We start from the raw sequence: 26,422 nt of genomic DNA on the forward strand, positions 1-26,422 counted from the left end.
TCACTGTCTCTACAGGTTCAAACTGGCCTACCCCCCAGCATTACTGGAGTCTGTCACAATATATAGCCTGGAAATTGGGTGCACAGAAACTAAAGATCCATTATGGGAATCAGCACTTCACTTTGGTAAGGTCCCTACCAGTCCCTGCTCACCACAAACAGCCCTGTGAAGTGCTGTAGGCTGGCCATTTGGATTCACACACTGCAATCTTACCAATGAACGAGAGACCGTAGGCCAACCCGACATAGCTGTTCCTGTCAGATGAAGGAATCCTCTGCTTACCACACAGACTGGTCCTACTCCAGCGGATCACTGAGCCTCCGATTCAAAATCCAGAAGCACTCCTTTTGTTGCTGTGCAGCTGCATAGACCTCATCATTAATGAAGCCCCTCCTCCTGCCGACAACTATGGACTGTGACAAAGGTAGTGGGAATCTGACCTGATCCCTCAATAGGTCTGGATGGTCCCCTTCCCTGAAAGTCTTCTTGGCTGGCTCGCTATGTGGCTTTGTTTGGAAAGGATGGGTGGCAAGCGTTAAGAAGTCAACATCACTAAGCCTGCTGCCAACGTCCCAAATCAATGCCCACTCTATTGTTACAAGATCTTTCTGCATTTCCTGGAGCTGTACAAGCAGAATGTAAACAACAACCTTTCTTCATGCCTGATCTATGACCACATATCTATTGTTTCCATGGTGGGAGGGCCACTGCTTCCTATGCCTTGCGATGAACAAGATCAATGGCTTATAATGTGGCAATGCCTCTATCTGCCTTCCCCACAAAACTGGAGACATCCATTTTCTATCCAAACCCTCTTATTCACCGACGACCCAACCACCACCAGAACCAACTCCACAGATGTATGACAAATGTCACCAACTGGATGAAAAGCAACTGCCTGCAGCTAAATACAGACAAGCCGGAGGTATTGATCTTTTGCAACAGCAGCAACACATGGAACAACTCCTGGTGGCCAACAGACCTAGGAAGCGCACCCAGGAACTCCTGCCACACCAGAAACCTCAAAATCATCATTAACAACAAGCTCACCATGAAATCACAGATCAACGCCATCTCCTCCGCCTGCTTCCTCACTCTGTGCATGCTGCATAAGATCTTCAAGTGGCTACCCCAACACAAGAGACACACTGTAACACAAGCCCTCATCGTCAGCCGACTGGACTATGGGAATGCCCTCTATTTAGAAATCACCGCACACCTTCTCCAGAGACTTCAGACCATACAGAACGCCACAGCCAGACTCATTCTTTGCCTTCTCCGACAAACCCACATCACACCCCACATCCGGAAACTCCACAGGCTCCCCTTACAGAAGTGATGCCAATTCAAGCTGCTGGCCTACACACACAAGGCTCTACACAACCAAGGACCCCCCACCATTACCACCACCTGAACTTCCACCAACCATCGAGAAGACTACCCTTTGCCTCCTTTTCACTTGCCCATACTCCCCACATCTACTAAAGCAGAAATGAAGGACGCTCCTTCCCCCACATCGCAGAAAAAACCTGGAACAGTCTCCCTACGCACCTCTGGACCATCACCTCACTTCCGGAATTCCAAATGACCTGGCTGTTCGAATAAGCCTCCAGGGCCTGCAAACCCCTGAATACCCTATCAGGTGATTAGTTGCGCTTTATAAATCCTGATTAATTGATTGATCGATTGAGCCCCCTGCTCCTCACCTTGCATGAAAAGCTGCTTATGGACTGGGAAGTGAATCTAGGAATTGCAGTATATTTTTGGTATTTGGTAACCAGATCTACGTCTGCTTACCAAAGGAGTGGTTTAAATCGTATTATCCTGTTTATGTTGTACTAGCTGTATGACACTGTTGCAAAGTCATCCTGTGCCCTGGGCACCCCCCAACTTTTTGCTGACTGGAACTGGTGGTAACTGACTCTGACTGACCCTGGGCTCTGCCTAACCAAGCCCAGGACCAGTGCCAAGCTGAAAGGAACACATTAGAATTCAGTTAAAACACCCAACATACACTAGGGTACACTATGGTATGGTGGGGCACCCCTGTAATTGGCATGACCTACCCCATAAGCCGCTAGTATCTAATAGGGCAGGGGATTGAAACTACCTAGAAGTCCCCAGTACCCTGTGGTATGGCAGTTTAGAGGCCAGCAGCTTTTTCTGCACTGGCATGTGTGCAGTGCTGAAGCCTGAGGTCAGTTTAAAAGCAGCACTGGGTGCCAGGACTGCTTTGAAACAGTAAATTGCTGGTCAAATTCGACTTTGATGCTAGGAATACAGTAAAAGGAGAATCTGCAATATGTCTACAGATTCAGAACCCCTAAAGTCTCCCCTAGTTGCACAGGGGGTGGGGGGTCCTGAAGAAATTAGGGAAATACTTATAAAATATGTTTTTACAAGCCCTGGTGCTAGAAGACTAGCCCAAGTCATTTTCCCCATTGCAAACCCCATGGCCCATAGGTTAACATGGTAGGAAGTTAATGATTAATAAATATTGATAGGAGAGGACTAGCCGGACCATTCAAAGACTTCCCAGAATGGTAGTAGTAAATCCAACAATATTATATTGTTGAATTTCTCCTAACGTGTACATACAAGAAGTTATAAGACTTTCTTGTTTGTAGTCCAAATTCAGCCTTCCAGTGGTCTGCCCTGATTGGTCAGAGTTAAGTGGATTAGCCAGGCTACTTTGAAGAGGTGATAAAGGACCACTCTGCTGGGAGGGCGGGCAGTGTGCTGGTCTATAGGTATGCCAGGCCAAGAGGTGGAGTCATAAACTATGCTCTTCAAAGGCAGAGGGGAGGCCTGGGTTTCAGTTTCACTCTGACACTCTTGACCAGGAGTCAGGGCTAGGCTTAAGGAAGGTATGTGCAGATGGTAGGGGGAGAGTCCATGGAAATAAGCCATCCCAGGGGGGGTGTTTAGCCAGCTCTTACCTCCTTGCTGGAAAATCAGCCTTTATGGATTTGGAAGAATGATGCACTCTGGGAAAACAAAATGCCACACTCTGCAGGATGTGGTCATCACTATGAGGAGTACCCTGCTTTCATTGGTCAGAGGTGACCTGTGGCTTGACCCAGAGAATTTTGAATAAGTATCTGAGAGGGGCAGAGCCCTCCAGATCTGCTGCTTGAAACTTACTGAAGCAAGACGTGCCCTGCTGCGAAGTTCTGCTGTGCAAAGACTTCTAAGGCCTGACCTCTGAAAACTGCACCATCTGAACACAGCAGCCCTGTGGATTACCTTGCTACAAAAGGACTAAGAAGTAGACTCCCTGCAAGCTACAGGTTAACAGAGCTCACCTGGACATCCTCACAAAGAATCCCCAGCCTGGAGAACCGATGGATTTGAAAGGGTTTTGTTCAAGTGGATTGCGGAATTGAAGTTTCACACTTTCAAGGACCCTCTTGGAGATTCCAGAACCTTGGACTGTGTGTTGGATACTTTGGGACCCGCAAGCAGAACTTCAAGAAGGACCTAGCCTGCTGGAGAAGGCTACACAGTGGTGAGATATTCTCCAGAACCGTTTCTAAAGGTGTGTCCCTGTCAGAGAAAACAAAATGACTAAAAGGGGCACTGTTGGTTTCTAAGCCCTAGAAAGTGACTAATCTTTAAAAATTCATATCTCTGGTTCCTTACAGTGGATTATTTTCGTTTTGGTGTCATTTAAAAGATAAAAATATTACCTATTTTTAAAAAATTGGTGTTGGATTTTTATTTTGTGTTGTGTCTTAATTATTTACTGAAATTGTGTTTTAAATGCTTTACATACCTGTCTTTGAAGTTAAGCCTGTCTTCTCGCAGCCACGTTACCAAGGGTTGAGCATAGGAATAATTTTCTAAAACCTATGCTGGGTCCTATCATGTGTTAGTGGCCTTATTGCCAGTGGCAGACCTACATTTGCCCCTACCAATAACCCACTTTCCAACAGACACACTCTAAAGGAACATTCTTCTCTCCATAGGAGACTGCCCCAAAAAGTTTCTGAGACTGCTTCTTTCTTTGTCATTCTGTTTCCTAGTTACTGAGAGGGCCTTTCTAGCCATGATGTCAGTCAGTTGGCCAAGGTTTAAGAGAAGGTGGCAACCTCAACTATAATCACTCGTGGGTTGATCTCTGACAAACTGGAATCAGAACTGTAATTTTACAGAAGAGAATTTGATTTTGTCCAGGAGGCCAAATGTGTAGTCCATGCAATAATAGATGCAGAATGTTGAATTTTCCAACAGAACAGTTCTCTGGGCATTTATCAACAGATTGATCAGATACATGAAAGGGTTAAGAATTCAATATGATAGATGATTGGATGGGTTCCGAAGGGTTGAATATTAGGTGTAGGCTGACAAGCATTTTAGAGGTTGGGAAAGAAGGTTCTTGAAATTGTATTGGTCATCTTTGTTATCCTCATACTGATTTACATTTCTCTCTCTAGTGCCTCCATCAACAGTCTCACCACCAGAGGCAATGGCCCCTCTCTGCCCTGCCCACTGAAAACACTTGATGGTGATTTAAAATCTGATTATAGTTCTTGAGACTGTTTTGATTATGATATGAAACCGGAAGTGAATTGTTTCATGATAATTCATCTGTCTTAATTCACGCTAATAAATAGTGCAAGAGGGAGCAAATCTCAAATGTGAGTAACTGCTGCAGCCATGTTTCTCTTGCTCATGCTAACCATGCGTGAAGAAAGTGCTAGTCTGACTTTTCAAGTCTCTCTTTCGCATCTTAGATTCCTATATGAGCGAGTGTCCATTAGCTTGCTCAGCCTACCATACTTGTCATTCTTGTTGCAACTGAAGGTCGTCTTCTTCCTTTCTCATGATCTCAGATTCTATCGTCTGTGTACTCCCTTTGGCTTGCTACGTCCAGCGGCGGCTCCTCCACAATGGCAGAGTTGTATCGCCCCAGTGCCTGGCTCAGCTAGGAGCCAGCAAATGAAAAATAAAATGATGTTCTAGCATCGTTTTATTTTTCATTTGCCAGCTCTGAGCTAGCACTGTAGGGAGGGGTGGGACCAAGGCATGTGAGGGAGGAGGAGGAGGAGTGCTATGTGCACTCCCTAAGTGCGCATATGTGTTTGGCCGGCCGTCTCAGGCCAGCTAAACACACATGCGCACTTAGCTTTCTCCAGCCCAGCTGCATTGAACAGCCGGGCTGGAAAAAGCCCACAGACTCCCTGGTCTGAGTGGAGCATCTTTCCAGCCCGCACAGGCCAATCCCTGCGCTGCTCTGCAGCACGAGGATTGGATGGGAGTCTGTCCCAGGGGCTGCTGAGACCAGGAAGAGGACAGGAGACGCAACACGGAAGCTTCAGGTAAGTTTTTATAATTATATTACTACATACACCCCCACTGAGTGAACACCCTCCTCTCTGCTCCCCCTCCCACGCCCCCCCGCTTTCCCTCCATCTGGCCCACCACCCTTTGTTTGTGGTGGCTACCACTGGCTACGTCATGTGAATCCCACTGGAAATCTGTATGAAGAATCTTATTAAAGTGTGTCGTGCTTTTGTTTAACCGTGCTCAATCATAGTATGCTGGGGTGTTCCTAGTTGACTGAATCTGTGAGTCGAAGATAGCTGATTTTTCTTTAGCTAAAAAACCTTTTCAGATGTTGATTGGCATGTGTGCAGATTTTCTTTTTCACTCATTTGAGCTATACTCTCTGTATGAGACTATATTTAATTAGCCATATTTTAAAAGCAAAAAATATTCATCCATGCATGGCTCTGAAAAGTAATACAGTGATATACACATTGAAGGTAATTTACTCTCCCATTGCCTCATCCCTACAGTGCACACCCACATGCACACTGTGCATGCCCTGCCATGCTATGTACCCCCTTAGTCCATGCTGTTTATTACCTTTGGTCATGCTGAAACTCTTGTGGGCTTCACAGTGTACCCTGCTTGATTTACACATTGTCTCTCTGTTGCTCCCAAGTTCTGCCTAGTAGTAAAAATTCAGAGGATGCCAGATTAACTCTGTAGAACCTGGAAGCAATACACTTATTAAGGAAAAAAGGGTTCTGTATAGGGCTAGATGTTATAATAACATCAATATCCAACAATATCATTGTTTATCATAGGAAACCTCATTTGATCTGTATACTATTATTTTAAACATTTTCTTCTGTGGCCAAAGATAGAGCAAAGGAAACACTAAAGATTAACATGGCCAAAACAAATTTAATAAGACATTGTCATACTGGGGCAGATATAAGACATTAGTTAAACATTAGTACATATGGCGTAGCATATGCAATACAGTACACTCTGGTCTGGTGGTTTAGTGGACTAATGCGTCCACTGCATGGGCCTGTGTTTGACCTTGTAATCACAGGCGTAAATCTCGGCAGGTTCACTCAGTCTTCCATCCTCCTGAGATCCGTAAAATGAGTAACTTTGAGTTGGGTAACAACAAATATCAGTTATTTGGCACCAAGATACCCACGGGGGAATGGGCGCTTTACAAATACACGTTATTTATTCACCAAAATTTAGTTTGTCTTTTTCCAATGACTTTTAGGTCCAAAATCACTGATACATATCTTGTCTATCTTTTTTTTTTATAAATGCAATGTGTATCTATATAAATATTTAGTCCATAATACACCCGAGACAGTTCAATGTGTTTCAATAGGGAGAAGATGAAGAAATGTCAGCTTTTTTATTTCTTCCTTGTGAAGGTGCTTCCTTTGTCACAATTTTTGTTTTTGGGTCAACCGCTCTGACACGTTTCAGCCAAAACAGTTACAGCCTCATCGGGACAGGGAAAGACAAGGGGGCATACTTACAAGCGACTTTTCCCATGTTAAAAGTGACACAATAGTGGCGCAAGGGGCTTGTAAATCGGCCCCAAGGTATTTTTCACCTAAGGTATAAACATACATATATAATGATTGACTATTTTTCTGATCAAAGCATGTCAGTGAACCATACCATGTGACTCATAACACCTAAATGGTGAACAAATTATAGGGCAAGCATTTATATAAGCCCGGGGAACTGTCTCAGGGTGTGATACTGTGAGACCGGCCTCGTGGCGTGGGCCCTCCCGACCAGCAAGCTACCCTGCAACCACGCCGAACCTCGATGTCACAGACTCCGGCCCCCGTGGCCCAACATCCCGAGGGCCGGCCAGATCCCCAACACGCATGCCCGGCCGAGGGAGAGCGAAACCCCCCAAACCAGACCGAGAGGCGCCGATCCTGTCACACCTCTGGTCTCTTCCCCGAGGGAGGTTTCGATCGACCACCAGGCTCCCGGGGAGCAGGCGCCTCGCCTGCTGGGTGTCTGGAGTCCCTCCCGGACCCACCTGAACAGATCAAAGGGCCGAGCGACAGGAAACCCCGACACACCGCCCCCAGGCACCAGACCCCTCTCCGCGAGGACTCCGGACTTCAAATAGGAGGGGGAGTATAACAAGGGGTGCTGGAGGGACGGGAGGCAGAGAAGACCTGGACTGACGAGAGCCTGCTGACCTGGTCGCGGCTCGATCGCTCCCCGAACCAAAGAACCCCGAACCATCTGAGCCCTGCTGACGCTGTCGCGGCTCCCCAAACTCTGAACCATCGGAGCCCTGCTGACGCTGTCGCGGCTCCCCGAACTCTGAACCATCTGAGCCCTGAGGACGCTGTTGCGGCTACCGAACTCTGAACCATCTGAGCCCTGCTGACGCTGTCGCGGCTCCCCGAACCACGAACCTCCGGTGCCTGCTGAGTGACTCTCGGCCCGCTCCTCCAAGAGAATCGGCAGAGATTGCCGAGAGAAGCAACATCCCCTCAGCTCGAGGATTGAGAGCTGTGCGCCGGATACACCGCAGAGACACTGATTCAAAGACTGTCCCGCTACCCCCTACCCCTCATCACGAGATCGCTGCCGCTTGTGTCCCTAATTCTGCACCTGCCTTCCGGATCACAAAGATCCCTGACAATTAATGATAAAGTCTATTGTCTCGCAAAGAATTCCTGTGTAGTGTCCCTCTGTCTGAAAGGAGTACGTGCAGCGCGGGCGATCCTAGGTACGAGACCCTTCCAGGAAGGGCCTCCCCGCTCTTGCTCGGCCTAACTCTGGGAAAGGTGGGCCTCCGGGTGGTCAGGAAAGTATTCTGCAGCCTCTCCGGGGAACGCTTTCCAACATTTGGTGGCAGGCGACGGGATCCGAGCCAACACCCAGAGATCGTGCAGTGGACGGCTAACGCACTACCAGGAAGAAATGGAAGGAGAAACCTCCCTAGGTGCCGCAGGCACCAACCCGAGCACGACATTCCGAGAGGACCAGCTGGAATCTTATACGCACCGAGAACTGAAACAATTTTGCAAAGACCTTGGAATCGCTACCACCGGACTAAGCACGAAAGAAGACTTCCAGGGAGCATTAAAAACCTGGGTCGAGGTGGGAACTCCCCGGACACAAACAGAAGGAGAGCTGCCTGACGAACCACGAAGCATCCTGGGGAGGAACGGCGCCCCCGAGGGGGGCCTATCCCCCGAGGAACTAGCGGACCGAGAAAGAGGTCGCAACCACGAACTAGAACTAGCAAAATTAAAAATCAAAGGAGAACTAAAACTGGCCGAAAAGAAGCTGGCGGTAGAACAGTTACGCCTACAAGGAGAACTTGAAGAAAAGAAATGACAAAGAGAACACGAAGAAAGAAAACTCCAACTGGAGCACAAACGTGGCCTAAAAGAGATCGAGCTCAAGGCTAAGAATGCGGAGGCCAGCCCCTCGGAAACCCAACCCATCTCCTCCACCGTGGAACCAAAGGTCCACATCCCCAAAGATGTGGTGAAGGAATACTATAAGAACGACGACATCCAGCAGTGGTTCAAAGCCTACGAAGTCGCCATGACCTCCCACCGAGTCCCGCAGAAGGACTGGGGGGCTGGGCTGTGGGGCCGGTTCCTGAGCGAGGGGAGAGATACCCTGCTGGACCTGCCCTCCACGGTGATGAACTCCTACAGTCACATGAAACAGGCCCTAGTAGCCAAATATGGGCTCACCCCTGAAATGTACCGACAACGGTTTAGAGACTGCAAGAAGATACCCGGCACCACCTGGGTGGAGTACATGAACTTTTACAGCCAGGCCTTGGACGGGTGGCTCAAGGGCAGCAAGGTCTCCACCTTTGAGGAGCTGTTTGACCTAATCGCCTGGGAACACTTGTCCGCTAATTGCTTTGTAGAACTGCGCCAGCACCTCCTGACAGCAAACTCACAGACCCTCGAAAACTGGCCGTCGAGGCCGACCGGTGGGTAAACACCCGGGCCTCCCGGGGTCCCGTGGGAGACTACGGTCGCCACAGTCAGGGACCCCCCCGCCAGAGGGGCGGAGGGAATCAAGGCCGGCCAAGGGAACACCCGGGGGGATCCCCGCTCAGCCCCCCCAGAGGACAACCTCCGCCCTTTCCAGCTCCACCTCCGGCCAGCACCGGGCCACCGGGGAGGCCAGGGCCCCGAGTGAGGATCACCTGTTTCCGCTGCCAACAGACCGGACACTACGCCAGCGACCCTCAATGTCCCATGTACCAAAGAACCGCCACAACCACCCCGCCGGCTCGGCAAATGGCCTCCGTAGCCCTGGGGGAAGAGATGGAAGACTCCGAAGAATGGGAACCCGCCGCCATGGCCTTGGTCTCCCTCGGGGACCGGGAGATGGTCCCCGGAACGTCCCTACCAGCCAACACGAAGAAGTACCGACAGCAGGTGACGGTCAACGGTCACCGCGTCGAGGGCCTCTGGGACACAGGGGCAAGTGTCACGGCGGTCCATTGTCACCTGGTCTCCAAAGACCAGATCCTACCCGGCGCCTTTTGTCCCGTCATATCATCAGACAATTCCGAGAGCCTCTGCCGGATGGCCCTAGTTCCCTTCGAATGGGGGGGAGTCACTGGCAAGTTAAAAGTGGCGGTCCGAACCTCCCAGCCCGTGGACTGCCTCCTGGGCAACGACCTTGAGAATTCCCCGTGGGGACAAGTGGAACGAAGAGCCCATCTCGAGATGATGGGCCTACCACGCGCTCAATGACTCTCAGAGTACCTTCCTCCGAGGGGGGGGGAGGCCCTGCCACGGAGCACCGCCACCATCCCCGAGGTCCCGGATGCGCCACCCGAGGCCAACGACCCCCTTCCGGACGAAGCGACCGTTCCCGACGAGGGGTCCGTGCCTTCCGACCACGAACCCCTGACCGAGCTCGGGGACCTGCCGGAATTGGCACAGTGGCGCTGCGAAGGAGGTCCCTCCCGAGAAGAATTCTGTCAAGAACAATCCACCTGCCCTTCCCTCATTGGACCGCGGCAACAGGCCGAGGCCCAAGCAGCAGGCGACCGGACCGGCACCCACAGGGTATACTGGGAAAACGGCCTCCTGTACAGCGAACAGAAGTCGGCCGAATTGGGATCGGCCCGAGTACTGGTGGTACCCCTGCGCTTCCGAAGTCTCCTCCTGACCTGGCCCATGATGTACCCCTGGCCGGACACTTAGGCCAAGATAAGACCTACCAGCGACTCGTCACCCACTTCTATTGGCCCAAGATGCGAGCGAATGTGGAGGCCCACTGCAAGTCCTGCCTCACGTGCCAGGCCAGCGGGAAGAGTGGGGGGAAGCGCAAGGCTCCACTACAACCCTTCCCCGTCGTCAGTACTCCTTTTGAGCGGGTAGGCATCGACATCGTGGGACCGCTGGACCCCAAGACCGCCCAGGGCCACCGGTTCATCCTCGTCCTAGTGGACCATGCCACCCGCTACCCCGAAGCCATCCCCCTCCGCACCGTGACGGCCCCCGTGGTGGGCCGGGCCTTGATGGGGATCTTCTCCCGCGTGGGGTTCCCCCACGAAGTCGTGAGTGATCGGGGTACGAACTTTATCTCCCGATACATGAGGTCCCTCTGGCAGCAGTGCGGAGTATCGTACAAGTTCACCACCCCATACCACCCCCAGGGGAATGGCCTAGTCGAGCGCTTTAACAGGACACTGAAAGGAATGATCATGGGCCTCGAAGAACCCCTACGCCGGAGGTGGGACGTCCTCCTCCCCTGCCTCCTGTTCGCCTACCGGGAGGTTCCACAAAAATCCCTGGGGTTCAGCCCATTCGAACTGCTATATGGACACCCCGTCCGGGGACCCTTGAGCCTGGTCAAGGAGGGTTGGGAAACGACTCCCCGGGGGACCCCCCCGGATGTGTTCCGATACATCTTGGCCCTCCGCAACCAGACCCGGAAATTCCGAGAACTCGCAGAGGCGAACCTTGAAGCTAGCCAAGAAGAGATGAAGCGCTGGTATGACCAGAATGCTACGCTGGTCGAGTTTCAGCCGGGCCAACAAGTCTGGGTCATGGCCCCGGTGAAACCCTGCGCCCTCCAAGATAAATGGACTGGACCCTTCGAGGTGATCGAGCGGAAGAGCCAAGTCACCTATCTCGTCGATGTGCAGTCTCCGCGGAACCCCCTCCGGGTCCTCCATGTGAACCGCCTCAAACCCCACTTTGTAAGGACAGAGTTGAGTTTACTCCTGGCCACCGACGATGGGGCCGAAGAAGACACCGAGCCCCTTCCCGACCCCCTGGGGGCGAAAGAGACCGATGGTTCCGTGGAGGGGGAGAGACTATCAACCGCCCTCACCGCCCCACAGTCCAACGACTGCCGCCAGCTACTAAGGCAATTCGCAGACCTCTTCTCCCTGATCCCTGGGGTCACCAACTGGTGTGTCCACGACGTGAACACCCGCGACAGCCCGCCAGTGAGACACCAGGCCTACCGGGTCCCTGATCAGGTCCGAACCTGCATCAAGACCGAGGTAGCGAAGATGCTGGCTCTCGGGGTGATTGAACCCTCCGACAGCCCCTGGGCCAGCCCGGTAGTCCTGGTCCCGAAAGCAGCGGCCCCTGGTGTCGCCCCCGAGCTGAGATTCTGTGTGGACTACCGAGGACTCAATGCGGTCACCCGAGCAGACGCTCACCCTATCCCCCGTGCAGACGAGCTCATTGACCGCCTCGGGGCCGCTCGCTACCTCAGCACCTTCGACCTAACTTGTGGATACTGGCAGATTGCCCTCACCGAGGGAGCCAAGGAGCGCTCCGCCTTCTCCACCCCGGATGGGCACTACCGCTTTAGGGTGATGCCGTTTGGAATGAAAAACGCCCCGGCCACCTTTCAGCGGCTGGTGAACAGGGTCCTGTCCGGACTAGAGGGGTTCAGCACAGCATACCTCGACGATATAGCAGTATTCAGCTCCCAATGGACCGAGCACCTCCAGCAACTCCGACAAGTCCTGCTGGCTCTGCGCCGGGCCGGCCTCACCATCAAAGCCAGCAAATGTCAAATTGGGCACGGCTCCGTAACCTATTTGGGGCACCAGGTGGGAAGTGGACAGGTCGCCCCCCTCCAGCCAAAGATCAACGCCATCTTGTCCTGGGAAATCATCAATCTAATCAGGCTGTCTCTCTGTATTGAATCTTCCCAGTCTATTCTTCTCTCGCCTATTCCTCACTCAGCATCGAATGATTCTTCTCAGTAGCAGCGCATCTCTCAGCATCTCAGAATCTCCATCTCACTCCCTCTCTCAGATCTCAGTCAACCAAATCATACCCTTTAATTTTGCATGTTCCACCCTCAAAGGTTGCAAATGTCTGTGAATCCTGAACTGTGATTGGGCCACAGCAGGGGAGTTGTCATCACCTCATGCAGTCATCCCAATATTCTTAAGTAATTCTTTGTTTAGTAAACCATTCCCACCTAATGTATTCACTCTTCATGACTCTTCCTGTTCCCATACATCTCATACAATAGATAGATACAAATTGTATATAATTTCTTCAGTTGAGGATATTTCTCAATCTCTTGTCTTTGGGTTTTGGCCGACGACCAATATCCCGTTTAGCGGATCACTCTCGATCTTCACTGCGCAGACTCAACTTTCATTACGTTTCACCATCCATCTTTCTTTCAACTTAGCATATCATGCCCAAAATGTTCACCATTGATGAAAGAATCATAAACAAATGTTATTTCTCAAATGTGTCATTATCACTGTTTAACTCCCCCTTCTACACTATCCCATGTTATTTTCTTCTTTGTTATGCAAAGCGTTAGTAGAGAAAAAGTTATTTTAAGATCTGGGCAAGCATATGCCAGACATGTGGTACTTCGAGACCTACGGTTAGCAACTCTTTGCGCATGCGTGAGAGTTTTACTCTCACATGGTTACTTATACAAAACAGGTACGCGCAAAGCAAATTTCGGTTTCAAGCGGGTTTTTAACCACGTAGCGAATTAGTCTTTGTCATTTAAGAAAGTAAGATGCCTTTTTCCCTGTGTATGAATGTTGTGTGTATGTTAGCTTTCATTTATCTATGGTTTCTATTTGTTAGTGTCTGATAACGAGAAGTTGATACGAGCAAGTTTCTTTTTCTCAAATCCTTGCTCCATCAATAGTGCTTTTTTACCTTTTAAGCCATGTTGCATGCTGCTGTGCAACATGTCTAAAAACACATTGACAAAAGCAATTGATTTCATAGGCGAAACCTATGGGCTTTGGCAATGCTTGTTTTAGGTGTTACGAGTCGCACGGGGTCCTTTCACTGAAAGGGTATGATTAGAAACATATTCAAACATAATATATGTCTGTTTTTACTTTGGGTAAATAATACCTTATTTTTCCCTGTCCTGGTGAGGCAGTAACTATTTTGGCTGAAACACGTCGGACTTCCATCAGAGGAGTTTACCCAATAAAAAAACATTGTGACAAACACATCACTTTCAGAGTTTTTTTCTTCTTCTCCCTATTGGACCACATTGAATTATCACAGGGGTCTATTATTGAATAAAAAGTTACATAGGCACCGACTACGCTTAAAACAATGATACACAAGGTCATAACATTCTCCGCCACCCGTACGGAGAGCGGCCCACCCACCAAACTCAGAATCAGACCCTTTGTCTTTTACAAATTAAGCACTGGACATTGTATTTGGTATTTCCCAGCTCTCACTCTCCAGGCTGCATATCTGCAGACACACACTCGAACAAAATCATAATAGGTTTTAGAAACTGCAATAAGCTTTCCTCCAATGGACTGGGCTCATATTTCTTTTTAAATAATGCACGAGAATAGCTCAGCTGTATCACAATGACGCGTGGGAAGGTTCGAAGACATCCGTGGGGCAAAAATCTGTAAGAAGTTCATGTTTTATCTACAAAAACACCGGACACGTTTCTTTATTCAGCGATTACCTTATCCTTATGGTGGAGAACAAATTAATGCAGTCTGAAGAGAAGGACAAAAGAAAGGGCATTTTTTTCTTTCTTTACTATCAACAAACTTCCCAGCCCCGGGCCTCTAGGCATTCGAGCAGGCAGTGATTGCTTATCTAGTCCAAATAGGAACAGTGAGTTACAGAAGATGGTCTGTCTGGAATATTTGTTACTGTTGAAATTAGGATCAGACTGACCTCTATTTTAATGGGTCATGTTAACTACTTTGACATTTTTTTATTTACCTCATAGAAAGTCAGCTGACTATTGCTGGTCCAGGTTTCGTTATTGAGCTTTTACTGATGTGCACTTTGTGTTTCCATTGTCTTGTTCTGAAGTTGCGCACTATCTTCAATTTCACAAGCACTGGACTCTTCTCTATGTTTCACTTTAAACGCCATGTTCATTGAAAAAATACCTTAGGAGCAGTTTTACCAACATTTGACGTAGCACAACGAGGCAAGACAATTTGCAGCGCTGCGTCAATTGGAGAGGGCAGGAATGCACCATAACTGCCAAGATATGGCACATTCCTTCTCTCTCTCTCCCTCTGCACTGGCACACTAGTGGCTGCCAAGCACCAAGGCAGGCACTCTTGCACCAGGGTGCAAGAGTGTGTGCATTGCAGGCCAGATTGTTTTCGAACAGGAAGGGGCACCCTCCTGCGCAAAAACAATCCTCTGAGGCTTTTTCCTCTTTCTGCAGCACACATAGAAAGAGGAAAAAACGAGAAGAAATAGGCATATTTCTCCTTGTTATGCCTTCCTTGGGAAGGTGTAGCACTTTGGTGCATTCCCAGGTCTACTACTGTTAGTAACTCTGGGAATGCGCCAAAAACCATGGTTGGATGCTGGGAACACCCATGCTCCACCCATGGAATGCCTTCCCAGGGCAGAGTAACACAAGGAAGCAAGTTGTGCTGCCAGCGCCACTCCAGATTGACTATGCAACGCAGAGCCACTCAAGGCGGCTTTGTGTGGCATAGTGAATCTCACGTAAGGGCTTGCAGTGCCCTTGTATCACCTTGCATGATGCATGGGCAATACAAGTCCTTAGTAAATCTAAGCCTTTGTTGGTGTCATGTAATATCACCTAGTATGGTGGTGTAAAATTATAATTTTGCTCCTGTAGGTGGGGTGAATTTCAAAATGTTTGTAATTTCATGAACTAATTATTTAATTCAGTTAGCGCTTTTGTAAAAAAAAATCACAATTTTGAGGAAAACTCTCCTGCAGAAAGTAATTTTGCAAGATTTTCAGAGACTTTTAGCACTTTTGCTGAAATATTTCAGGGGTTACCTTTGTAAAACCTATTTCGTGTATACTTTACACCGCAATTATTTTAGAAAAAAGGTTACAAATATCATGCAGTTTCAGGAAGTTTGTGGATGTAAAGTCTTGCAATTTTAACACCCATAACTCAAAGCTACACAATCAAAGACTGCAAAAGACACCAGGCAACAGTCCAAGAAACTTTATTTCCCTGAATTGTTTCACGTGATGGCTTCAGACATAACACCACAAATAAACATCATTGTTTGCTACTTAATATTTAGTTTTTTGAAAAGAGGAGCCTACAACTATACGTGCCTACATTCATAAAATGACTTGGATTGAAGTTCATCCTCAATAATTGCCTAAGGCATAATGTTTCGCCTATTACCCATGAAATTTGAGCTGAGTCTTCAGTTTACAAATAGGCTTATTGACACAAAACTTGATTAAATGTGGAGAATTGAGTGAAGTATTGGCATACAATTGTTGGTGATAGCAATAGCCACAAGGTAGAAAGTATATAAGGTACTTGCTATTATGCATGGTAGTGCCAGGCATCTCCAATGAGTACTGGTAGCTCTCCACCTACCTGTAAGTGTCTCTTCTGTGAGCAGCCCAGCTTACCAAATGAGAGGGTTTTGCTTGGTTTTAATAATATATGCATCCCAAAATTGGAAAGTGTTTATTCAAGATGAAAATGTGCCTATTTTCAGAGCTCCTAACCTGATGTTTGGAGAAAAATGGTTGGATTTCCAAAATATATTTGATAAATTTAAAGCTGATAATTAAGTGATAAATTGTGAGGCATTGGGGAGACTTATTACTAATATTATTTATTACCTTGGTGCCCGGGGTAATGTAGCTTTGTCTGTCCTATGTTAATTGTAAAGAGGCATTCCAAACTGATATAGCCTTCTTCACATTACTATTGGCAACCCTGCTTGATGCATTGAGGTGATCACTGCTTGTAATCGTGAATGGGGTAGCCACTAATGTAATCTTGTCTTACATGATCACTATTACCACACTAAAAATATTAGTAGCTCAGCATGATTTTTTATTGACAGAAAGTAGCTCTTTTTACAATAAAGGTTGGAGACCCCTGATCTAGCCAATACCATTTTTTTTAACAAAAGCTCACACCAGTAGGTATGAAACCTCTTACAAGAACCCCATGAAAAAATCAGGGTGCCGTGTTTACTGCACCAGAAACTTTCACTAAATTACCCTTCCCAAACGTTAGAAAATATCAATGGTGTAAAAGAAGATATACACAATAGTTTTGACATTTGAGAAAGTTTTTCAGCATCAAAAAATATATGTGATACTGCAAGTTCTTTGTAAAATGGGTCTGATATGTAATATACCAAAGTTTCAGCATATTTCAATTTAATAATAGTTACTTTATAAAAAGGTAGTAGAAATTATAATTAAATATTTTATCCACAGCCATAAAACAAATTATGGATGAGCTTTCTTGCGACAAAGGCAATTTCACATTTATGTGTCTACAGTGCTCAGTTTTTGATTACATACTAGGAGTAGCAATGCATTTTTCTCTTTACTAATATGTGTTCAATCCAAACACTGGAATAGAGGCAGAAGGACACTACCAAACAGACATTATCGTTAAGAGAGCGATGCATACTCCATTGGGAGGAGTCAAAATGTGATTGGCAAAGTCAAGTCTCAAGATAATGGCTGAAAGGGGCTGTTAAAGAAAGTCAATTGTTGTAGGAGACAGTCACAAAGCCCACTCTATGTATATTGATAGCAATAGGCCTGGTTGACAGGTAAATTGTCAAAACCCAGACCTAAAACATTCAAAACAGACTGCTAGGAAGAACAATGGAGGTCCTTGTGGACATAGTCTCCTTTTAAATTCTGCATAGATATTGGGAAACAGAGTAAAACCCAACAAATATGTTCAATTATTGTTGAATCTAGTTCAGATTTTCATCAGTGCTGACACTGGCAGAACTTGAAAGAGAAGCTACAGCCACATTTTCCAAGTTTAAACTGCCAAAAAGAGACAACTGTATTGTTTTTCACTGCATAATTCTTCATATTTCTAGAGCAATTTGCTGTAAAAATCTGAATGTTTCTGGTTTTATTCACAAGCAGGGTCATGGGATTTCTGCAATAATGTGGTATAAAACTATGTGGCATGATCAGCTGAATTATGAGTCAAGAAAATACATATTCTATGGCTTATTTGATTTAAGGCAAATGGCTTGTCACAATCTATGGTTTTAGTAAACTACTTTCACAATTTTACACAATTGATAAAAAAAATGGGCCTGTGTGTAACAGAAAATACAGATGATCTTTAAGAAAGGAATTATACATATACAAGCAGCACATGCTATTCTCGATATTTATTAACCAAAATATATGTTTTTGTCTTGCAAGGGAGCACAGAAAAAGGAATTCCTTAATGGTACCCAATCTACCTCCAAGAGTAAAATAGTTTGTGTAAAACATATGCATTGTTGCACTCAGCATAACTCAAAACTACATGTATGCACTTAATAAAAAGGGATGCCTCTTATTTTGGGCATCTAAGATACACTGGAAAACAACCCCGAGGCGTTACAGGGTGGGTGCAGGCAAAGGGTGTAAACAACAGCATAACGCATGGGAAGTGATCAGCCCACTTCAGCTATTGGCTCTCTGGCACTGAGAGTGATGGCATTTGCTCTAAACACAGGTACACATTCGTCTAAAGAGAAAGTGCATGTTAGTGGCAGGGTTGATGGGCCAATACACTATATTGTCAATGCTTTCTTCCCATTCATCATACTTTTGCATTTTTTTGTCATATTTAATGTTTAATCTAGGTCTTCAGGTCCCTGAAATGTAATGTGAATTATATCTTTTTTCATTTACATTTTTTAATCACACGCATGAGCATATGGTCACCAGGATTTAGATGTGTCATGCTTTTTATTTTTATTTTTATGGCATCTGATTACAATAATCTTTTTTTAATGTAACTATTCCAACAGCTAGACAAAGTCAGATCTTCTGGCTTTGCCAATGCTTGTTTTTAACACGGGGTGGAGGAACCGACTTCCCTACTGACGTTACTGTGGTTAGGTATGACGTAAATGAGGAAGTTCATTTGATGACATTGTGGCAAGCACAACCCTCAAGTCCGATTAGTTACTGGTGCTTGAAATAATTCTCTTACGCATTTGCCCCAAACACATATAGAGCTCTCCGACACTGAAATTTGTGATTCATGTTGTAGAACTACTTAATTCCATCTGCTTTTTAGAATGGCAGAGAGAAAAGGCTGAGATGGTTTCTCAATCCTTTAGCTCATATCACATCGAAGGAAATCTGCTCAGGCACCCCTTCAGTATATCTTTCAAGGAAGACAGTAGTTATGAATAGTGATAGGTTCTCTTATAAGAATGTCATCATGATTATACTTAAGCACTCCTTGAATAATTTGTTATAGCTCTCTGGAGAACTGAGGCGGGAGGTTTACTGGAGGCCTTGTCCTGGCTGAGGAGAAAGGAGCGCTGTTCACCCTGTTGAGGACTGTGTTCTGAGGCACCAATGCTCAGCCACACGCTGTGTGCGTGTGCCACCTGAACTGCTGCGGTGGTCCGCCTCTTCCTTGATTACCATGTGAATGCTATGATTCTATGAAAAGGGGCACAGACATCCTCATAACCTGCCACCTTCAAGACTGTGGTCTACACATAGGATCAAAGAGGAGGCAGAATCTTTTCTAGTGGTATCAGTTCCTGTTAGTACCATATATAAGAAGGAATTTTCAAGCAAAGGGTGTGTCACAGCTCACAACACATTCTTACCCCTAGTTTTTTTCATTGCAACCTTTACCCCTTTGCTGCCATTTTGTCTCTTATTTTTGCTCCTTACTGCTGAAATAATCCATTGTACTATACGTCTGGATACCATTGCCTGGCATTTTTTTCTGATGTTAAGATGAGTTTGGTATCTTGATAATTTCTTCAGTACTTATCTTAATCCTCAATCAAGACCTACAAAATTGCCAAGAAGGTTTTTACCTTTTGTAGTTGTTCCTCCTTACTTGGAGCTTTTTAAAGATACATGTCACCTTTCATGGTTGATCAGGAAGGAGACTCAACAGAATTGTCCAGCGTCCAGTCCTTGACAAAAATAGCTTTGGAACAACAACTCATATTTTATAAGAATAATCCCTCAATTCAGGATACTTATCAGTGGCCAAAGGCAATAATATTTTAACCCAGCCACACCCCTCTCATATTTAACAACCACAAACCCCAGTTCTAGGCGCACTACTTCAAAACCTACTGACCTAAGAGGTACAAGACTGCTTTCCAAGATTTCTCTTCAGATTGTTAGTCATCATCTGCATGTTCAAGCATTAAAGGGGCCACGTCATAAAAAAATGACACTGCGTTTTTTTATCAATAAGCCTACAGGGATGATCGCTACCCGTAAAGGACATTAGACTGATTTAGGCCATTCACAGCCACTGTAGGATTACTGAAAACCAACACCATATGACCATACAAACTCAGGTTGTTTTCAATCATCACTACCCGGCACTATACCAATCAACAACTGTCAGTCACGAATCAACCGGTTACCATTTATATTCTGAACGCCTCCTGCCGAAACAGGCTATTTGTGTTTTTGTCGTATCAACTATTAACATTAGTAAGGCAGTATGAGTGTAATGCAGATAGTTGGTGCTGCAGTCCCATTGAGGATTCTGTGCAGAATGACTAAGTCATCTGAATAGATCAGTGTTCACATGTCTAACTGCAATATCAGGAGGGAAGCCTTTTCTGTTGGTAAGCACCACTGGCAGATCAGCAAGGAAGGGGGCAAAGAGTATGGGTGTGGGGACCAACAACTGCCTCAATTGATATGCTATGTCTAGTCTGATTGTTAAAAAGGCAACCACTAGTCAAATGAATTTTAGTCAAGGTTTGAAGTGAAGGATCTTAATCAAGAAGAATAAGGTAGATGAAAATCCCAGGACACAGAGTTTAGGGCAGAGGTAAACCCGGCCGACAGAGTCAAATGGTGCCACACTCACGTCCACAAAGCAGGCAAAAAGCCTGCCACCAAGAGTGTACTTCCACACAGTGTAGAGCAATACAAGGCATGATCGCTGTACCCACCCTGCCTCCTCCAACAGGATCAGATTAAATTCTGGTTCACAGACAATGGACCAGCATCCAAATCAAAATCAGCACCAAAACCCCTTCATGAACCACAAAATACAGACCCTGCTAGAAAACTAATATTATGTATTACTTTAAAAGTTATCTGCTAAATAGATTAGAGTACCACAGTTCTATTTTTACTGGTCTATGGTATTTAGGTGATTATTGTAGAGTTATTGCTTTGTATGTAATAACCCCGACCAGACATTCATCTTCATTAGCTTGTAATGATTATGTATATTCTATCTTCCTCATCCTTCACACCATCTCTCATGAGCTAGGCCTTAAATACTCAGCGAGACGATCATAGAGCATCACTAAGACATTGGAGTCTCAATCATCCATCGATTACTAAGTAATAAGCTTCCTGGTAAACAGGTAACACATGCAGGCCCACCGTCCATATTTCTAAGTGAGTCCTAAAATGAACTTTCCCAGAGAAAAGGCAATTAACTATGCTAGAGTATGTCACACTGATTCCATTCAATGTGCTTACTCCACTCTTTTGAAGTGCCCCTGGCTTCATGTCCAACATATCATGGTTTTAGGTATCAAACACAAAGGACCATCAATCAGCGTGCATGGCTTCTGTTTCAAGGGAGTTGTGAGTATGGTGGATCCCGGCAAATAGATGAGGCTTCCACCATCGGTTGAGGGGGCAACACAACTGCTGTGGCCCTTTGAAATTTATCAGGAGCTGGGGGCAGGGAGTATGCTTGCAAGAATTGGAAGGTGGCACAGTGGGGCAGGTTTCAAGGGGACCCATAACCTGAATTTAAGCTGGCCAACACAGAGAATTGCCCTTTTTTCCTTTGGCAACCCTGCAGCCAGTTTGGACCTGTGGTACCACACCCTCATTATTGGAATACCATACGTTCTTTTTCCCACACTCACATCCCCAATGGATAGGTTTGGTGAGGGCCAATTGTTTTCATATATAACGTTACAATTGTGCTACTAGCTAATTTATTTCATGGTTTGCTTTATGTATATTGTTCTATTTTGCTGAGTAGACTTGTGGTTGGCCACAAATTATGTATACACCTTGGAATCAGACAGTCAAAAGTAATGAGAACTCTGGATTCATCTTCATGTCTGCCAAAAGCAAAGGCAGCAGTATTGGTTTGGTCATAGAGGTTTCGAGGATGGGTCCTGCAAAAACTGCCCTTAAGCCCTTCACAGCCCTGGAGTTGTGTGTGGGGGCGGGGGGTTGTGCCAGGGGACCAAGTGATGCCCTGGTTATCCCAGCCCAACTCCCAAAGGGAAGCAGGCGGATCCCTGCTTTCGGTTGAATCTGGCATTGTTAGTTTTAACTAGGGGCTCAGCTTACAAGTCGGCCCGGGCTTCTCTTGGACTTGGAAGCAGGTGAGTTCGTACTGTGGGAAAGAAATGCAGCAAGGGTCCCCAACCAACCTGATGATGATGAAGGCCTAGCGGAGAGGTAAATTAGGACCCTGAGAAAATTCAAATTAGGTGAGTTGATATCGAATTTGGTGAGTCAAAATCTAGATTCTGTAACAATGAGTCATTAATACAATAATGTTAAAGCATGTTGTGTGATGGTTGTAATAAGATTTGTTGATTTATGATGTGTTTTGTAACAAATAAATATGGCCTTATAATTTGTTTCTCAAAAATCCAGTTTAGTGAGTCTTGCGTAAGTTGTTGTGGTTGGGGAAAGGATCCTGATACGGAAATTAATATGGTTAAATATGGTTGGGGGTGGTGTCCCCCACCTATTACTCAGGTATTCTTCCAATCCCATCCAAAGGGTAGAAACACATACTAGCTTTTTTGCATCCACAATGAGATCACAGTGCTGATTACTCTAATCACCCCCACGAGAATCTCTCCATTACCTGCCCAGTCCCTCCCCTTGCTAAATAACTATCCAACTTTGAGACTCCAGTCACAATCTATTAATACCAATTGATGCTGTACTCCGAAAACAACTATGAATAAGAGCACAGTGTCACTGAAGATTGAGAGGCCTTGAGTCTTGAGCACTCCTTTTTAATAGGCTGTTCACTTTTGACTTTATGGTCAACCAAATCATCTATGCACATTGTTGCAACAAGGCTGTGAATCTGCCAAAGGCGGGGACAAGGAAACAGTAACTTAACACACTACACCACATCTCATGTACCACAGCTCAATATCCCACATGAGACCATCCAGCCCCGCTTTGCACAATGCCATATTAGATAACACAATTAAAACATAACTCATCCCATGCTACACCTCACATCTCCTTTAGACACCACAACAGATTCCATCATACCATCCAAAAGCAGCAGCACTTATTTCACTACTGTTCCTCACCCTAATCAACTACACACACCAGTCAGCAGAAAATACCAACATACCATAGTACACAAGTGGGGAAAGTGGTTTATTATGTGGTGTAGTTGTGAGACCTCACCATGTAATAAACTCACCACCTGTACTGGGTCCAGTCATATTCATTTGAAAAACCTTAGCTTAACCCTGGGTGGCTTTGGCTCTGAGCAGTTGGGCTTTTTAAAAGGAAAAGGTGTAAACCAGAGCGTCAAATAAGAATAAACGAGACGCAATAAAAATCTGACACCAATTTATAAACATAGGTTGTATTTTTATTTTCAACATGACACCTCAACAACAAAAATCCACCGGAACGTTCCAGAGATATGAATTTTTAAAGGAAGAATAAATCACTGCTTTTTCATTCATCCCAAGAGATCTTTAATGGACTGTGCTCGAGGTTTGGGCCATCAACTCTGGCAGAAAGTGAGTCACTGGGGCAAAAAAGGCTTGTTTGGACCATTACCTCACAGTCAGAGAAGTCTCCAGTACAGTTCCAGACTCTATGGGTGAACCACTGCAGATTTGAACAGTGTGGTCCTGATGCAAGGGATACAGGATGCTGAAGATGCAAATCTGCTGACGGGGTCTTCCTGGGGCCACCCTTCAATGATCAAACAGGATGGGGTGACTTTGGCCACAAAGGTCGATGTTGCTCGAAGTTCCAGGAAAAGTCCAGCCAAAACCAGTTGCCACTGGTCTCCTGGTCTTGCTTACAGCTAAACCAGCAGGTCCCTTTAACTGGTGATGACTTCCGTCTTGGGTGACCAAACTGAATTCCAATTACTATCCCGGGGCTAGCAGAGTTGGGTGCAACTTTTGAGGGTGGGGTCTAGGTACTCCAGGCTGCACATTTATGGTCAGCAGCGGTCATGCGTTCTTGCCTACCAACTCGCCAGGCAGGCCTTTTCAGCTTTTGTGGCCCTGTAGCTGTACAGGAAGTTTGCCAACAGACTCTTGGAGTCACATGTTCTGTCTGAAGCTTGGGGATGACTATTATTCAAGCAGGGCACTACATGCACAGTTCTCTCTTAGGTAGCCCAAGGCGCAGCAGACAGTCTTGGTGCAGACTGTCTTTGCTGAGTCCAGGTGACAGTAGGGTAGTCTTTCTTCAATCCAATCTTCATTAAAAATGTGATCTGATGTCTGGGTGCCAGAGGTGCTGCTTTTATGCCTAGTTTGTGCCCTCTGGGAATGTAGAGACTACTAGCCAATGAGCTACCAGGTCCCCTCCTGCCTAATGAAGACTTCCTGTAAAATGTGGCACATAGTTATGCCAGAATGCACTATTCTGCCCTCTCCCAACATGCCAGAACAAGTCTCTTGGTGTGTGGAGCTCCATAGCCCATCCGGAGGTGGAGCAACCTAGGTCGACACGCCCAGGGAAAAAAACGGCTTAACAACAACTTCCTCCTCTCTGTCCTCAATGCCAACCTATCTGCACGAAGATAAGGGAAACCCCTCTCATGTGTGTTCACCATTTGCCTGCAAAGGCGGCATACCCTATGCAGCTTACCTTTTGAGCTCATACACTGTAGACCATCCTGCCAGAGAGGTCACATTTCTTCCATTGGCTTGCCCTTTGTGTTCCTTCCTGAGAACTGTTCACATCTCCCCCAGGAGGGCAAAAGACTGTCTTTTGACCAGCAACGGCAAATGGTCACTGAAAACCTTTGGACAAGAAAGTGGCTACTTACTAAAGTTGCCCCTTGTGCAAAAGTTACATTACATTTGACTTGGACATTAAGTTGGGTTTGGTGAATCGAGTCTCATTCAGAAGTTAGCACTGCTGAGTTGTCAGCATGTAACCCTGTACTGCCATTTGGGCTACTAGCCTTTCCACAGTAAAAACGAAAATGCAGATTTTTTAAAAATCTCAGCACATATAGAGTTAAGAACTACATGTCCAACTTTTTAATATTATGCATGCATAAAGTGTAATTAAACACAATAAAAGGGAAGTTTTGGACTTTGCCATTGCTTTAAATGGTGAAGTCAAGTTAGCAGTTTAAAATAGCTCTGCCCACCATCAATGGAAGGCTGCGAGTCACACTTTGCTTTGTCACACTTGTGGTGACACAATAAGTGCTGCAGTCCACAAGAGACACTCTTACTAACAGGCCTTTGGCACCCCTGCCACCATATATTAGAGACTTATAAGTAAGGTAGCTTATGCCAATTGTGGGTGAACCAATCAGACATATAGCTTTTAAGGTCAGAGCACTAGCACTGAGATCTGTTTAGCAGGCCTCAGTGCACCTTCAGAGTCGAAAACCCAGCAGCATTAGTCCAAAAACGTGTGCATGATTATGCAAAAATAGGCATTTCCTTACAACACAGCAATATGCTATCCTACTAAAATGGCATACACAGCAGTATCCCTTTTTCCTCATGCAGTTTACTAAGACTGTGCATTACACCACACCAAATGTAATAAAACAGTAATTTATGAAATCCCTCACTGCACCACAACAGCTCAAACAATTTAACTTGAGATCATATACCACAATGTATATGTCATTGCACAGTACAACATTTCTCTACTCAATACCATAACACAACATTCAATAGAGTATCAAATCCTGCATAAGCACACATCAATCTCATATCAGACACTGCATTTGTCACATCATACCATAACAAATTACTCACTCCACATCACAGTGCATTGCCTGCAGCATTCCACAGGACATAAGGTTACATCTTTTGTTAATAATGCTCAACATGTTTCCAAGCACCTCAGTCATGACAGTTATGGGATTATAACATATAGTGAGATCCATACTGCATCATTCACCAGCAAACCTTGTCACCTCTTATCACATAAAAATGCACAAGACAAAACACCATAACACACCATATTCAAGTACACGACGCAACATACCACGTCCCAAGAAACTATAATATAGCACAATGACATTAAAAGGCACACCATACCTATAAAGATGTCCCACATCGAATCTACAAGCCAATCGACCAGTAAATCATATAACACAAGGCCATATAAGTACACCCAACCAGTGCCCCAACTATGTCTAAGTCCAGATAACACCATCCAACACAATATTAAGCTATACAAGGCCACTCCACAATGCACGAAGCACCATTATGATATGCTATTCGATGTGCCATCAACCCACACCAACATCAAAAGATACTACCTTGAACATTACATCAATATACAGACCATGATATACCACATATTTCACAACACACTACACCCTCTATAACATATATTGCCCTCACTAGCAACCACAGTAGCACATGATGCAATCCTCATTAGTACTGTGGTAAATTTAAATTACCTAGACTTAATTTATGCGGTAAAGTTCAATAAGAATAACTCAGTAAAAATAA

This window comes from Triturus cristatus, chromosome 7 (genome assembly GCF_964204655.1).
Source record: "Triturus cristatus chromosome 7, aTriCri1.1, whole genome shotgun sequence".
NCBI classification, from domain to species: Eukaryota; Metazoa; Chordata; class Amphibia; order Caudata; family Salamandridae; genus Triturus; species Triturus cristatus.